This window comes from Mastigoproctus giganteus, chromosome 5 (assembly GCF_048544385.1).
Source record: "Mastigoproctus giganteus isolate SK-2022 chromosome 5, ASM4854438v1, whole genome shotgun sequence".
NCBI lineage: Eukaryota > Metazoa > Arthropoda > Arachnida > Uropygi > Thelyphonidae > Mastigoproctus > Mastigoproctus giganteus.
This window is the reverse complement of record NC_143579.1, coordinates 23,624,235-23,642,613: the sequence shown is the minus strand read 5'-3', so window position 1 is coordinate 23,642,613 and position 18,379 is coordinate 23,624,235.

Sequence of the window (18,379 nt, the reverse complement as noted above, 5' to 3'; positions counted from 1 at the left end):
GACACAAAGGTTGATCTTTTAGGCCTGTAGTTACCCACTTCATGTTCTGAACCCCTTTGTGAATAGGAGCTACATTTGCACATCTCCAATTTGCAGGTAATACTCCTGAATAAAGAATGCTCTCATTATGAGGGCTAAAGGTTTAACTACCTGTTTTTCAGCTTCATTTAGTATAGTTGGATAGATTCCATCAGCAAATTTCTGTTATTATAAAATCATTTAAAATCCCAGTCAGTATTTAAATACTTCTAACTCCTGCTAACCCTAAAATATTTAGGGTTAGCAGGAGTTAAACATTGGGAGATCAAAATAGAGAGTAGGAGTGTGCTATAGGCCTAATGACTCTGATGAGTATAATAAGGAACTGTACAGGGAAATAGAGTGGGCCAGTAAATCAGAGTGTCTTATAATGGGAGATTTTAATTTCCCAGATATTGACTGGATTTTGGGGGCTGGTTACTCACACACTAGCAGGGCTTTTGTCGATTTATTGGATGATTGTTTTCTACATCAGCATGTTCGGTAGGCAACTAGAGGGAGTAATACTCTTGATTTGATTAATTATCAGCAGTGATTCTTCATGCATTAAGAATCTGCAGATAAATGAACCACTAGGTGGCAGTGATCACAGTGTGCTGAAGTGGGATTTACTCAAAGAGGTAACTACCATTAGGGGTAAAGGGAAGGGTTATTGCTTCCGTAAAGGCGACTACGATGGACTGAGACAGTATTTAAATTCTATACAATGGGACCAACTGATGATGTTACCAACAGCAAATTCAAAATGGGAAGCATTCAAAGAACTTATCTTGGAAGCTACTAGGCTTTACATACCAACTAAGAAATATTGTTCAAGGTTTAGGCCAAAATGGATGTCAGATGAACTAATGAGGCATATGGCAGAGAAGAAAAATGCATGGGATACATACAAATTAACACATGACACAGAAGCCTATGATAGATACAAGTTGATATGCAACCAAGTTACAAAGGAGGTTAGGCAGGCGAAGGCAGATTACGAGAAATCCTTGGCAAGGGATGCAAAGAAAAACAGCAAAGAGTTCTTTACTTATGTAAACTCTAGAAGGAAGGGGATGAATCAGATTGGTCCACTTGATATTGATGGGTCAAGTGTTGATGATCCTGCTCAGGTAGCTAACAAACTAAATGAATATTTTGCATCGACATTCACACATGAGGAGTTATTCAGCGAGGGGAATGCCAGAGGTGTATTCAACTCTAGCAGTAAGCTACAGAATCTTGAAATAACTGGGAGTAAAGTGCAGGAGAAATTGTTGAAGATAAACACAAGAAAGGCACCCGGGGTGGATGGGATCTATCCAGTTATATTAAAGGAGGCAGCAAAGGAAGTAAGCAAACCCTTAGCCATAATTATGAGAGCTTCCTTGGACTCAGGGGAGGTACCCATAGACTGGAAATGTGCAAATGTGACCCCAATTCACAAAGGAGGATCAAAGGCTGACACAAGTAATTATAGACCTGTGAGCTTAACTTCTGTTCCAGGAAAATTAATGGAGGCACTGGTTAAAGAAGCACTGCAGGATCATTTAGACAAGACTTCAGTTATAGCTCAGACACAGCATGGTTTTGTTAAGGGGAAGTCTTGCCTGACCAACTTGATTGGATACTATGATGCAGTCACAAAAGAACTGGATGCAGGGAATAACTTTGATATTATATACTTGGATCTTAGAAAGGCTTTTGATACTGTTGCACATGGAAGACTGCTACACAAATTGGAGCAGTGTGACATTGGAGGCAAATTGCTGCTATGGATAAAGGGGTGGTTGAGGGGGAGAAGACAGAGAGTGGTAATCAATGCACACTGCTCATCGTGGACTGATGTTATTAGTGGAGTCCCTCAGGGCTCAGTGTTGGGTCCATTATTGTTTTCTGTATTTATAAATGATATTGATGATGGTATATCGGGCTTAATGTCCAAGTTTGCAGACGATACAAAGGTTGGCAGGGTTGTCAAGGACACTACTGACACTATGCTGCTGCAACAGGATCTGGAAAGGTTGAGCAGATGGGCTGAGAGGTGGCAAATTTAAAGTACTACACATGGGAAACAGCAACCCCAGAGCAACGTATCAACTCTGTGGTACAACACTGACAGTGGTAGAGAATGAAAGGGACTTGGGGGTGGTTGTGCAGGCAGATATGAAGTTCTCTGAGCAGTGCAGACGGGCTGCAAGAGTAGCTCATGGAGTATTGTCAATGATATACAGGAATTTTTCCAGCAGGGATAAGGAGGTGATTATTCCATTGTATAAGGCGATGGTCAGGCCACACCTAGAGTACTGTATACAGGTCTGGAGGCCTCATTTCAAGAAGGATATAGAGCTGCTGGAACAAGTACAGAGAAGGGCAACAAGATTAGTGAATGGAACAAAGGGGTGCTCTTACGAAGAAAGGCTTAAGTTTTGCAAATTACAGTGTCTAGAGACTAGGCACCAGCGAGGTGATCTGATAGAGGTGTATAAAGCCTTGAATGGTTTAAGCATGCTCAATGCTGATGGGATTCTTCCTCTAGCTCAGAAAAATCACCTGAGAGGGCATAAATTCAAATTGAGGAAAGACAGATGTAGGATAGACGTGCGGAAATTTGCCTTTAGCCAGCGGGTGGTTGGTTGGTGGAACAGACTTCCATCCCTTGTGGTGGAGGTTGATAGCCTAAATAAGTTTAAGGCTCAGCTGGACAGGTATTTTGAACGAACAGAGGGGTGAAGTGGTTTTTTTTTTTTTTTTTTTTTGCTGATGCTGCATAAGCTTGCTTTCTTGCATCAAATGCCTCTACTAATGCTAATGCTAATATACATTTGTGAATGTAAACGAAAAATATTTATTGTGTCAGCAGTATGTACAGGATCATTAATAGTTACATTCATATCCAGTGGATGAATGTGATCCTTCCCTCTTCTTCTATTGTTAACAGACACACAGTAGTCCTGCAAACATCTTATAATAATTTTTGAAGTCATAACTTTAGCTATATCATAATGTTTGATTTCTCCCATTTATCTGTATTCAGTAGTCTTGTATTCAGTAAACTTTGAAATTTAACAGCAGACTGCCCTTACAAATTGCAGTTATGTGAATGGTTGTACAGTGCTTTTAATTTTTATTAATAACATTGATATTGAAGTTTGATGATGATAAAAAGGTAGATACAGCGGTTAATGACAGGAATGAGGGTACATTTACATCAAGTGGATCTAGGTAGCCTAAGTAGATGAGTTAGAAAAAGGCACTTAAGGTTTTAACATTGGTAAATGCATTTGGGCAGAAGTGACCCCAGAATAACATACCATTTGGGTGATACTGATAAGGGTAAAAACTCTGGGTAATTGTGCAGTCTGACATAATTCTCTGAGTAATGCAAACAGGATGCAAGAATAGCCTGTTTGTGCTGCTGCCCATTGCATTCTGTTTATGATATATAGCAACTTGTCCAATAGGAAAAAAGAGGTAATTATTCCATTGTATAACGTAATGGCTAGAACACGTCTGGGATACTGCTTACAGGTTTGGAAATACATTTTAGGAAGGAAACAGATTTGTTGGGAAGGGTGCAGAGAAGAATAACAGATTAGTTTGGGCACAAAAGGATATTCTTACTAAGAAAAACTCGGTTTCTGTAAATTGAGCCCTTGGAAACTAGGAATCTGCAGGGTAACGTAAGTGAAGTATATAAGGCTTTAAAAGGTAAAGTAAACTAAATGCTGATGTCATCTTTAGTCCATTTCAGATGACATATACAAGGGACATAAATTTAATTCGGAACAGAGTTGCAAAATCGATGTGCAAAAATTTGCATTCAACCAAGGAGTAATCTATAGTCAGAATAAACTTTCACCTAGTGTTTTTGAGGTCTTAGTTTGAACAAATTTAAGGAAGGTTTGTATGAATGAATGGATTTCTCCTGTACAGTATAAGTTTTGCTTTCTTGCACTTGCATCATGTTGCCAATACTAAACTAATCTCATTACTTTCTTGTCTGAAAAGAAGTGAATAAAAAGTATTATTTTTTAATTTTTTAAAAAAAATTCTGATTTGATTTTTTTGTAGTTTTACCACTTGTTAAACAATAAATTGAAAATAAGAACATATTTTGTAAAGAGTGGGAGATCTGAAAATTTAATTTAAAACTATAGAGCAGTGTTGAGAAATAGTCATGAATTAGGATTAGAATTGAAATTGAAAGTGTCTGCAATCCTGCCGAGGCACGACAAGAGGGAATATATGATGACAGCCTTGTAAATTAGTTTGGCCCTGGAGAAACTGTGTAAGGTTCATGGGTCAGGATGGTCTGTACTTGTTAACAGGAGAGACTGTTTCTACAAGTATGGGTTACACTTAAATATAAATATAAGAGGTGCAAGAATATTTGCTGATACGCTTGATGCAGCATTAGGTGTGCTGAAAAATTGCTAGCTTTGGGGGGTTACACAGTCTAATAGATTAACAGCAGCTGTAGGCAGAGGTGAAAATGATTCTCACACTGCTTCTATTAGAACATGCAGCAGCCTAGGAAGCAAGGTGTGAGAATTTCAAGCCCTGCTCTAGGTCATCTCGGAACAGTTAAATATATGGGCTGTATTTAGGGTAACTAGGAGTAAGAACATCTACATGTATACTTGAATGTCACTAATGTGAGTAGCATCATTGAATCAATTTGAATTTAAAGTACCGATTAAGTCAAGTTTCTACAAGTATGGGTTACACTTAAATATAAATATAAGAGGTGCAAGAATATTTGCTGATACGCTTGATGCAGCATTAGGTGTGCTGAAAAATTGCTAGCTTTGGGGGGTTACACAGTCTAATAGATTAACAGCAGCTGTAGGCAGAGGTGAAAATGATTCTCACACTGCTTCTATTAGAACATGCAGCAGCCTAGGAAGCAAGGTGTGAGAATTTCAAGCCCTGCTCTAGGTCATCTCGGAACAGTTAAATATATGGGCTGTATTTAGGGTAACTAGGAGTAAGAACATCTACATGTATACTTGAATGTCACTAATGTGAGTAGCATCATTGAATCAATTTGAATTTAAAGTACCGATTAAGTCAACGAATGTGGACATTGTAGGGATATTTGAAAAATGGTGTCATTCAGATATAATTTTAATATGAGAGTAAAATGTATGTAGGAAGGACAGACAGGACAAGAAAGAGGGGGGGAGGGAGGGGTTATGTTCTTAGTTAAGAAACATTAAATCAAAGGCAATATATCTGCTGAAATGGGTGGCCAGTGCAATATTGAATGATTTTGGTGTGACATAAGCACTGGAAAAGTAAAATTAAAGTAGGAGGGTGCTGTAGGCCTAATGATTTTGATGAGTATACCAAACAGCTATACAGAGAAATAAGAGTGAGCCAGTAAATCAGAATGACTTATAATGGGGGATTTTAACTTTTCACTTTCCAGATGTTGATTGGAATTTATGGGTTGGCAAGACTTTTGTGGATTTATTGGATGACGTTTTCTACAGCATCATGTTAGAGGCAACAAGAGGAAGCATTACTCTTAATCTGATTATCTGTAGCGATTCTTCATGCATTAATGATAGTGTACTGATGTGGAATTTATTTAAAGGAATAGCTACTGTCTTGGTAAAGCGAAATGTTTTTGCTCTTGTATGACAAAAATGGCCTTAGGCAGTTCCTAAATTCTGTACATTGGTACTGATGATTTTACCAACAGCCAGTTCTAAATGGGAAGTATTCAGGGAACTAATCATAGAAGCTACTAGACTTCTCATTACAACTAAGAAATACTGTTTGAGACTTAGACCTAAATGGATGTCAGATGAACTGATGGGACTTGTCGAATAGAAGAAAAATGTGTGGGATGTGTATGAATTATCGGGTGCTACAGCAGCATATGGAAGATGTAAACTAGTTTGCAATCAACTCACAAAAGACGTTAGGCAAGTCAAGGTAATTATGAGAAGTCTTTGGAAAAGAAAGCCAAGAAAAGCAGCAATGGCTTCTTTACTTATATTAACAATAGAAGGAGGGGTTGAATATCATTGGTTCACTTGATGTTGATGGTTTAACTATTTATGATCCTGCTCAGGTAGCTGATAAACTGAATATTTTGCATCTACATTCACACACGAGGGAAATGGAGGCCGAAGCTTATCAAACTCTAACAGGGAGCTAAATGATTTTGTAATAACTGAGAGCAAAGTGGAGGAGAAATTGTTGAAGTAAAACATAAGAAAGGCACTTGATGTGGATGAGATCTATCCAGTTATATTAAATGAAGCAGCAAAGGAAGCAAGCGAATCCCTAGCCATAATTATTATAGCATCTTTGGATTCATGGGAAGTCCCCTGTGGATTGAAGATATGTGAATGTATCCCCACTTCACAAAGGGGGATCAAAGAGTGATATGAGTGATTACAGACCTGTTAGCTTAACTTCTGTTCACAGAAAATAATCAAGTCACTGATTAAAGAAGTAATTCAGGACCATCTAGACAGGAGTGTAGTTGTACTTAAGACACAGCGTGGGTTTTTTAATGGAAAATTTTGTGTGACCAATTTGATTGAATACTATGATGCAGTAACAGAGGACCTGTATATAAATCCACAAAAGTCTTGCTAGTGTGCGAGTGACCAATCCAAAAGTTCCAGTCAATATTTGGAAATTTAAAATCCCTCATTATAACACAGTCTGATTTACTGGTCCATTCTATTTCTCTGTACAATTGTTCATTGTACTCATTAGAGTCATTAGACCTAATTGCAGTAGTTGGAGACTACGCACCTGCAAGGTGATCTGATTGAGGTGTATAAGGCCTTGAATGGGTTGAGCACGCTGAGTTCTGATGTGATTCTTCCACTTGTTCAGATTATGAACCTAAGGGGGCATAAATTCAAATCGAGGAAAGCCAGATATAGAATAGATGTGCAGAAATTTGCCTTTAGCCAGCGGGTGGTTAATTGCTCGAACAAACTTCCATCTGTCATTGTGGAAGTTGATAGGATAAATAAACTTAAATAGGAACTGGACAAACATTTAAAGGGAATTGTTTTGTAAATTTTTTTTTTTTTGTCTGATGCTGCATAAGCTCAAGAAAGCATAAGCTTACTTGCTTGCTTTTTTGCATCACATGCCACCCCTAATACTACTACCTATTACACACTCCTACTCTCATTTTTGCTTTCCCAGTGCTTATATCACACCAAACTGACTCAACATTGCACTGTCCATCTATGTCAACTGGATGCACTTCTTTAGATTTTGTAACCCCTCCTCCCTTCCTATCCCGTGTATCCTTTCATGTACTCTTTGTACTCCCCAAATTCCAATTCTGCACTGCTTATATCTCTGTGACATCCCAACAGTATCTGGCATTGATGTCTTGACCAGCACTTTAAATTCATCAAATTTATTTACTATACTTCTAGCATTGGTGTACATGCAAGTAAAAATGCACCTGTTCTTACTCTTAGTTACTCTAACACAGCTCATGTATTTATTTGTTTAGTGATGACTTCTACCAGTTCCTGAAACCCCAGCACCCCGCTGTCCAGGCCGCTGCTCGTTCTAATAGAAGCAAGAATCACTTTCACCTCTGTGTGCGGCTACTATTAACCTTTTAGTCTGTGAATCCCCCCAAGCTAGCAGTTTTCTGACCCACCTAACACTGCCTTGATAGCATCAGCAAATATTCTTGTACCCCTTCTTTTTAAGTGTATCCCATCCCTGTAGAAGCAGTCTCTCCTGTTAACAAGCACAGACCACGCTGAGAAAAATTCTACCCCACGAGCCTTGCACAATCCCTCCTGGGCTGAATTGATTCACAAAGATCTCATCATGCACCCCCTCCTATTGTGTCAGAGCAGAATTGCAGATACTTTTAAATTTAACCCTAACTCATGGCTTTTTTTCAGCTGTGACTTCTCTTGTTAAGTAAATCTGCAGATCTCCTACTCTTAATATCATTAGTGCCAACATGTACAACAGTATCATCCTTTGTGTCCTTAAAAGATGATATCTGTTCTACAACATCATCAACTTTTACCTCTGGCATACATATCCTGGTCCTATTCCACCTATCCTTTTTCCACAATATATTACCCTTCTCCCTGACAATAACTAACTCCTGTGGGATCATTCTGCCCTGGAGATTGCTGCTGTGTTGCCTGATGAGCTCTGACATTGAATTGAGCAGCTGAGAGCTTGATGGGTCCCCCATTTTAATACCTTCAAGGGCATCTACCCGACTCTTCAAACTCTCATACGCTCCCATCAGAATGCGGAGTTGGCACCTAATTTCTTGACACTCTCTGCACATAGCACACATCTCGCTTGGCTAGATCATGTCCTGTTCCAGAGAGTTCTGCAACATTTCACAAGTTGCACATTTTTTTAGGCTGTAATGCATTGGAGAATCACCCCCTTCGGCCCCCACCCCCCGAGTCACAGCACTCCTGCCACTTTGTGCCCGTTGCTTTGCTGCTCTAGTCTGGGGCATGATATTGAAATTAATGAAAATTAATAAGATTAATAAATTTAATTAATTATCAATACTACACTATCTAATAGATCCTAAATGCTGCGATTCGTATTATGCTATCTAGTTTTACATTAGAGCTGCCTATTTACCACAATTTAAAATTTGAGTTCCTCACCACTCACTCTGTACGAAAACATTGGCTGCAAGGTTCCAACAAAACAATGGTTTTACAAATATTAAGTAGTAACCTAAAAAACTCTTATCTAAATTAAAAATAACAAGCATAACTAGAAATATAAAATAAAATAATAATACAATTGTTGTGACAAATATTGGCTGCAGCTTGGTTACACCCTCAGTTGAAGCATTATTTAGTAGCATTAGTAGAAGCATATAATGCAAGAAAGCAAGCTTATACAACATCAGCCAGAAAAAAAGAAAACCCTTCCCGTTTCACCCATCCGTTCATTTCAAATGCTTGTCTAGATCTGCTTTGAATTTATTTAAGTTATCAACTTCCACAATGACAGATGGAAGTTTGTTCCAGCAATCAACTACCCGCTAGCTAAAGGCAAATTTTCACACATCTGTTTGACAACTGTCTTTCCTCAATTTCAGTTTATGTCCCTTTAGGTTTGTAATATGAGCGAGAGGAAGAATCCTATCAGCATTGAGCCTGCTCAATCCATTCAGGACTTTATACAACTCAATCAGATCGCCTTGCAGATGCCTACTCTCCAGACGCTGCAATTTGCAGAAATTAAGAATTTCTTCGTAAGAGCACCCCATTGTTCCCTCACCAGTCTTGTTGCCCTTCTCTGTACTCATTCTAGAGACTCTACATCCTTCCTAAAATTAGGCTTCCAGACCTATATGTAGTACTCAAGGTGTGGCCTGACCATTTCCTTATACAAGGTAATAATCACCTTCTTATCCCTGCTCGCAGAATTCCTTTATATCATTGACAAAACCCCATGACCTACTCTGACAGCCTGTCTGCACTGTTCAGGAAACCTCATATCTGATTGCACAATTACCCCCAGATCTCTTTCATTCTCCACAACCCTGAGTGTAACACCACCCAATTGGTATGTTACTCTGAGGTTGCTGCTACCCAGTGGCGGATTCAGGGTAGGGACACCAGAGCACGTGCCCCCTCTGTCATTTTTCAGAGAATATTCACCAATCATTTAAATTCCCTTTAGCTACAAAATTTTTTTATTATTTTTTTTTTATTGTTAACATAGGATTTTATCAATTTTTGCATTGTGTGGCTCAGAAATTTTCAACTGACTACACTTGGCAACACTGGCTGATTGATCAGTTGGCTGATGTGATCACCATTCTGGTTCGAGGTATCAAGCAGTTTGCTATTGCATAATGTTTATTTCAAAGAAATTCAGACTTTAGCTGTGTGCCTGTGTCTGCCAGTCACATTATGTTTGGGTGTCATATTTCTTTTGTTCTATACATTATTTTGTACCTTGCATGCGCACAAACAAGGCACAAAATGGTGCCTGCCCCATCACAAATGGTGCCCCTCCCATAATTTTTTTTCTGGATCCACTACTGCTGCTACCCATATGCAGTACTTTGCATTTGTCAATGTTAAACTTTAGTTGCCACTTCTCAGCCCATCTGCCCAAGTTTTCCAGATCCTGTTGCAGCAGCATGCTATCATTACTGTTATTAACAACCCTGACAACCTTTATATCACTACATTTGTTGTTAATTTCCACTTAGGGTTATTAACAATAAATATTAAAGAAATAAGTAAATGAATATTAAGCTTGATATACCTTCATCAATATCATTGATAAATATACAAAACTACAATCACCTAACACTGAACCCTGGAGGACATGACTAATAACATTATTCCACAAAGAGTAGTATCCATTGATTGCCACTCTCTCTCTTCTCCCACTCACCCATCCTTTTATCCATTGCAGCAATTTGCCCTTAATGCCATACTGCTCAAATTCGTACAGTAGTCTTCCATGTGCAACAGTATCAAAAGCTTTCCCAAAACCCAAGTATAAAATTATTTTTTGCATCGAGTTCCTTTGTGACCACATTATAGTATCCAATCAGATTTGTCACACAAGTCTTCCTCTTGATGCACCAATGCTGTGTCGAATTATTACTGCAGTTTTGTCTATGTGATCCTGCAGTGCTTCTTTAACCAGTGACTCCATTATTTTCCCTGGAACAGAGAAGTCAAACTAACAGGTCTGTAATTACTTGTCTCCCTTTGATTTCCATTTGTGAATTGGAGATACATTTGCACATCTCCTAAGTCCAAGAATGCTCTCATAATTATGGCTAGGGGTTTGCTTACTTCCTTTGCCACCTCCTTTAATATAAAAGGCACCTGGGGTGGATCCCATCCACCCCAGGTGCCTTTCTTATGTTTAACTTCAACAACTTCTCCTCTACTTTGCTCTCAGTTATTACAAAATCATTTAACTCCCTGTTAGTTTGATAAACATCTGGCCCTCTCCTCCTTGAATATCTCCTCATATGTGAATGTAGATGCAAAATACTCATTTAGTTTGGCAGCTATCTGAGTATGATCATCTACAGTCAAAACCATTGATATCAAGTGGATCAATCTGATTCATCCCCTTCCTTTTATAGTTTATAGTAAAGAAATCTTTGCTGTTTTTCTTTTCATTCTTTGCCAAAGATTTCTCATAATCTGCCTTCGCTTGCTTAACCTCCTTTGTGACTTGATTACAGACTAGCTTATATCTACCACAGGCTTCTGTGTCACCTGATAATTTTTATGCATCCCATGTATTTTTATTTTCCGCGACGAGTCTCATTAGTTCATCTGACATCCATTTGGGCTTAAACTTAGAACAGTATTTCTTAGTTGGAACAAAAAGCATAGTAGCTTCCAAGATTACTTCCTTGAATGCTTCCCATTTAGCATTTGCTGTTGGTAACAATTGTGAACAATATTTGGTTACAGTTGAGAGTGCGAGTTAAATCGAAAAAATATAGCTGGAAAAAAATTTGGCATTCATCATAAAACATCCATTTCTATGTTAATTTTTCATATAGTTTTGGGTTCCTTCCTTTTTTCCTCCCACTTTGCTGTCCCAAAATTTAGCTGTAAGATAGTCAGGAATTTTTTTTTTTTGAGGTTAATAGTACTATGGTTTCTAATGATATAATTTTATCTTATTATCTAATATAATATCACAGTTGGGAATATAAAGTTTTACATTTTAAAATATTTCTTTTCTTTTTCTTCCAAAAAACTGATTGGCATATCCACCAGCACCTGTTGATGAATGTGAATTTGGCACACCAGCTAGTGAATTATGGAAATATAAGAACATAATCATAAAGAACAATTTTAATGAGCCAAATAGCAATCAAAAATCTCTAATATGTGGATATGCAAAAAACAGGTTAAAGTGATTATTACAGAACTGATGACAAGCATATAATACAAGAAGTGTTTTCCAAAATCTGATTTTATAATAACCTTCAATAGCTTTGGATATGCTATATTGTTTGTATGGGGTTGGAATTAAGTGCCAATATATTTCCATTTCATGGAGCCGGTTGTTATTATTATTATTATAATCAGCCATGTGGTGCAAAGAAGCCTGAGGCTTTTGCTGCACCAGCCAAAAAAAAAAATTTCTGAGTTAGCCTGAGAGAGAGAGCAGGAGAGAGAGGGGAGGAGAACAGGAGTTAGAAGTAGAAGGGAAACACCAAGAACGATGATTTCCAGCTCAGGACCCTGGGTGTGTGTGCCATGCCAGTCTCACTCATCAGATGTGAGCCCTCTCATCACGATTCAAATTTTTGCATGTGCACCAGCTTTCTCTTGAATGGCCACAGTTATGCAAATCGCCACAGGCTGTTTCATTTGATTTTGTGGTTGTAACCTTTAGAAATAGTGTTGGTCCTTAAGATTTGCACACCAGTGTAGTATTATCATTCTGTCAGAAAACTCTATTCAACACATAATTTTGTTCTGATTTAGGCTTAAATGAATTTTCTAGAATATTTAAAAATTAAAGCCTCCATTCGTTCTTTTATAAATGAGTTTTTTAAACTTTTATTATAAATGATTTATCTGCATTGCTCTGTCAATAATATGCTGTACGACAGAAGTCATGTAATAAATTGCAATTATTTTATGATTACTTTTCTAAGAAAACCAAAATGTTTTTTTATCCACAGGACAAACATGGAAGAACAACTCAATTCTCACTTACCTTCATCCACTGAAGAAATTTGGTTGGCTAAAGAGGCATGTTTAAAATCTCTGCAGAACAGAAATCAGTTTACAATAGATGATATAGAGCAGAACATCAAAACTGCTTTGGATTTATGTTCTAAGTGGATACAGGAGTACGAAAATGAAGAAGAAATAAAATGTGCGTTTTCTGGTAACTCCAGTACGAAATTACTAGAAGTTAAAGAAGCGATTTATTCGCTAGCTGTGGTGTGCTTCTGGAAAAATATACAAGACATGATCCTCGTTCGCGAGGTTCTGTTGCTCATGAATAAGATGGGTGACTTAGAACCTAATTGCTTGTTCATGTTTGAATCTATCCTATTACCTGAAAAAGTGAGCAATGTTTTTTTTTGGCCAGGAAACGTTCTTAATATAACTATGCGAGAAGAATCTCCTCTGTCCTATTTCCTTCGGGTTGCAAACTTTAATAGGTTGGTATTTGATGATAAACTGTTTGTTGATCAGTTGTTCACTGTGGGCCATAATTCCTACGGTGAGAAAAACAAACCTGAAATAATGCTAAAATTGTTGCAATATGGAGCTGGAAAGTCACTTGGATACACGGTTTTTGATTTTTGTTCTCTCATCTTTTATGTGCTGCGGAAATTCATTAACAGTAAACTTAAGGAGAAAGATATCTCGCAATTCGATGGGGATATCAAGTATGTTCAGTATATGCTTCGTGTTGCACCGCAGTTATCACTCGGATGTTTAAATAGTATTATTGATCGTTATACCATTGTGCCCAATTTTGAAAATAATTTTTTAAGGTCCCAGCCACATATGTTCCTTCAACTGACATATTCGGAGTTGCCTCTGCTGACAAAACGATTTCTGAACCCATCAGAACTCGCCCATCTTTGTAGATATGTCATCAGGCAGCGTCTACGTGATAATTGGCAGCTTCCAGATGGTATTAGGAAACTTGAACTCTCCGAGTCTCTTCAGATGTATCTCGATCTTCAGTCCGATTGATAAGTGATCAGAATCGTGAAGATTAAATGTTTGAGTTCCTTTCAACTATGTTTAAGAACTTTTTTCTTTTAAATTGTATGTCATGACACTAAACAGCTGTTCATATTTTCTTTACTGTATTGACTGTATTGCCATGATTATGACGATACTGCTGTATCGTGTAATTACAATTATATACAATAAAGTAATTTAAGTTATAAATTAGATTAAAAAAAAAAAACTCCAGCAATTTGTTTATGTGCAATTTCAAAGTTTTAATTTGTAGATAGTTTTAAGCGAGGCCAAATTTATTGAGGTTACTACTCCATTAAAATTGTATAAAGATTGCCGGAAAAAAAACCTTGTTCGTTTATGTATTATGTCGATAATTTTTTTGTGTTCTCTGGTCAGGTTACTTATTTTGCTAAACGAAAAACCCGACATTAGGGGAGAAGAAACTTTCCTATCCTTGTTTGAGACTGATTAAGTCAGCTGTGAAAAATAATTATAAAGTCCCTCCTGTCATTGATGGGATTCAGATCTTTTTTCCACCTGGTGTGGGGAGGATGGTGATTATAACTACTTCATACCCACGAGGACTTCAGACTCCCTTAATGTCGCAGGGAGTCCAAGAACAATGCAATTTACTGTTGGTGCAGGACTCCCGATATTAGTGCAATTGGACAGGAAAGACTTTTCATCCTTTAGGTACTGGCTGGATATGAACAAGTTTTCCAGGCAGAATTAAAAAAAAAAAAAAAAAAAATGGAATACAAAAAGTATAAAAAGGCAGCACAAAATAAGAGTGAGTTCGTTGTCAAGTTACAACTTGAATAATATTTTAATAGAATCTTTCATACAGGTAGAAATATTGCAAATACTAATGTATTAATATTGATTATGATTGAAATAACTCGTTAAATGATGGAGTTGGTTGTGATTTGATTACTGCACTGAATGCAGAAAATTCTCTTAATTTTGTCTTGTTTTCTTATGTGGATAGAAACAAGCCATGTCATTTATTCAGTTACGTATTATACGTCATGTTTGAGCAATTGTTAGACAGAACTGTTTAGAAACAGAATTTTTCTAAAACCACTGTAAGATATCTTAGAATGGTACTGTATTGCAATTGCAATATCCAAATAAAATACAAAATTGTAGGAGCTCGTTCGTCGGGTGTTTCCATATCGGAAACAGCACATCTTGTCGGTTGTTCACTGCCCACTGTTAAGGTGTGCAAAGAACGGTGTCAAACAACCTCCCGCTGAGAGAAATGCAAAGGACTACACAAGGTGAACGAAGGGTGCAGCGTATTGTACGGGCTAAATGGCAGGTTATTGCGCTACGATTGACATCACAATACAATGTGGTGCATCGTCATTTGGAATATTGACATAGGTTCGACAGCAGAAGACCCAAGAGACCCCTTCTCCTCCCCGCTGATAACGGCGCATGCTGTGGTTTCAATACCATGCTAGTTGGACACTGTACGCCTGGAAATGAATGCTGGTGATGAGCCCATATACGTGGTGCAATATGGTGACTGACGCCTTCGTGTGTGGCGCAAGTAACACGAGTCCATGGCCCCATCGTGTATGGTGCCGAACGCGATCCAGTTGGTGGTGGTGATTGCTTAATATAGGACACGTTTCGCTGGCATGAACTAGAAACCCTGGTGTGTATGGACTGACGTTTCACTAGTGAGTCTATATGACTTCGGGAGCTCTTAGGAGACCATGTGCACCCTGCCATACTGTGTGTTTTCCCGGGCAGAAAGAAGTCTTCCAAAGTGACAATGTGCCGTTGTAATCTGACCAGCAATGTGAACCAGTGGCCCGAAGAACACAGTGAATATACTAGTAATAGCATTTTTCATATAGTGCAAGGAAGTCGCAGACTTTGGCTGCACTGGCAAAAAAAAAACAAAAAAAAAAAAAAAAAAAAAAAACCCAAGTAGATAAGAAATACAAATATGCTTCCCTCCTCATTTGAATTTAATCAGTCTGCCTGAAATACCTGCGAGGGGAACTTGTTCCAGCAATCAACGACTCGCTGGCTGAAAGAAAATTTCCTACAATCTTGCCCTCACGGTAGCACAGTTAGTAGAATTTCCATTCTCCCCACACCGGATGGAAAAGACCCAAGTTTGGTTCCGTCGATGACGGGAGGAATTTTTATGGGTCTTTTTCACAACGTGGCTGAGTTAGTTGATCTCAGGAGGGTAGGATGGTTTTTCCTCCAACAGACAGAAAATATACCCAAGAACACGCAATTTACAGACAATATACATGGAGCATTATGGTCTTAGTCGCTGATTCTTCTAAAACCTTACAACAACAAATAAAATTTTCATTACTTTGTTATGTAACTTTATTCTCATGAACTGTGTTATTTTCCTTGTACTATTCTTACTGGCATGTTGTTTTAATTATTCGTTTTTGTTTTAATGCAAAATAATACAAATAAATTATTTGGAGATTATAAATTCCATTTTCTCATTAAATTCTCTTAAAAGAATATATTTGCGATATATACTGTATATATGTACTGTTTTGTAAATACACTTCTTTGCAATATTGTATATTTTTGTAATATATTGCCTTTTTAGAGAGTGTATTGTTTCTGGCAATAAACAATAATAATAATAAAAAAGTAGTAGCTCTTATTCATTGTGACACAAGCCACCGAGTGCTATGGTTTCTTCTTTGTTTAAAATGGCATTCTTCCTCTTGTTCAGAATAATCGCCTGAGAGGGTATAAATTCACATTGAGGAAAGACAGATGTGCGGAAGTTTGCCTTTGGCCAGCGGGTGGTTGATTGCTGGAACAAACTTCCATCTGTTGTTGTAGAAGTTGATAGCTTAAATAGATTCAAGGCAGAACTTGACAAACATTTGGAGCGAGTGGATGGGTAAAATAAGGTTTTTTTTTTTTTTTAGGCTAATGCTATATAAGCTTGATTTCTTGCATCATGTGCCCTTGCTAATGCTAAATGCCACAAAGTAATTGATTGCTGTACAAACACTCTTTTGTTGTTGTGGGAATGGGTAGTTTGAATAAATTTAGAGAAGAATTATACATTATACAAATAAGAAGAGATGGGCAAATGTAGTACAAATGGGCAGAATTAAAAACTTTTTTTATGCTCTGGTACTGTCCAAGCTTGCTTTTTTTGTAAAAAAAAATAGGTGCCGGTACTCATTCTTTGCTATCAGGAAAAATTGAAAATTAAAAGGATATGTTTTTTATTTGGTAGTTGTTGGCGCATCGGCTTCTGTGGCCATAATGCACCTTCCAAGGGTTTTTTTTGCAGTACTTTGATTCAAGCCCGAGGCGGGATTCGAACTCGCGACCTTTGGGTTGCTTGGCAGCACTTTACCCACCCGGCTAGCCCGATCGGCTTGAAAGGATATGAAAAGCAGTGTAAAAAAAAAATTTTTTTTTCTTCATATTGTTACTTTAGTAGTAATGATTTTGGAATAAGAACAACAAATTTAGTATATTAACACAGTTTATTAAGCATAAATTTATTCAAGTATATAAAAAATATAAGTAAAATGTGAGTAAAATAATAAATAAATCGGTCAACTACTGAGTGCCGGGCACTCAGGATGAATGGTGGTTAGTGTAGTATCTCAAATAGAGAGCTTTATGGTAACTGAAAAAAAAGTTTCTAGTACCCCGGCTTGGCCAACAACCGAGGAACTGACAAAAACATCTATTTGTCTTTCCAGTTGTTGTGAATGGCAAAGGTGGGGAAAGCGATTAAAGTCTTGGTGTGGGGGAGAGGCAACTGGCAGGTGAGGGCCATGAAAGACTACAAGCAGGTTCCTCCCCACTACCGCCGCCTCAACACTGGCTCTCCGAGTACCTCCTTGTCGGGACAACTCCAACTTTGAAAACTGTTAAAAAATAGGTCCCCCTCGCAAAATTTATAAATGACCTTTATGGAATTATTAAATAACTATTTAGCAATCTTTTCGTCACCAAAAGGAGAATTACTTCGTAAAAAGAAGTGCACTATTGAAGTGCGATAAATTTTTTTTTTTAACTCAAAAAGTAAATTAAAAAGCATCGAATAACGCATAGCTAATGTGATTTTTAAATTTTTAGCTCCATTAGCGACGGAAATAGAGGGGGGGGGGACACGAAAATTACATTTTCCTGTCTAGCGCCGCCATTTTTAATTTTAAAAATATTTAAAATTATATTTTAAACTTACTCGTTGAACTCTTTCCAACGGTGTATAATAAGCTATAGGTTGTCAAAAAGATTTTACCCCCTCCCCCATTTCTTAAACAAATTTTTGTCAACAACGATCAATATGGCGTATGTTGGCTCACATTATGTACAAACCCATCTAAATTTCAAGTCAATAGATTGAGTGGTTCGGGAGATACACTGCTGTGACAGACGGACAACTGAGTGACATTTATTTTTACTTATTATTTTTAGGATCCTTCGTTAGACTACGGACCCAAAAAATAATAAGTAAAAGTAATTACATAATAAAGCTTTTGTAGAATATTCCAAATTTTTATTAAGTTCCCATCATAAATCAGGATGAAAAATCAGCTCTCTTAATTCTCGAATGGGGCGCTTACAGTTGATTCATAGCGTGTCCAAGACCGCCCGGAAAGTGAACTAAAACAGCACTTTAATTT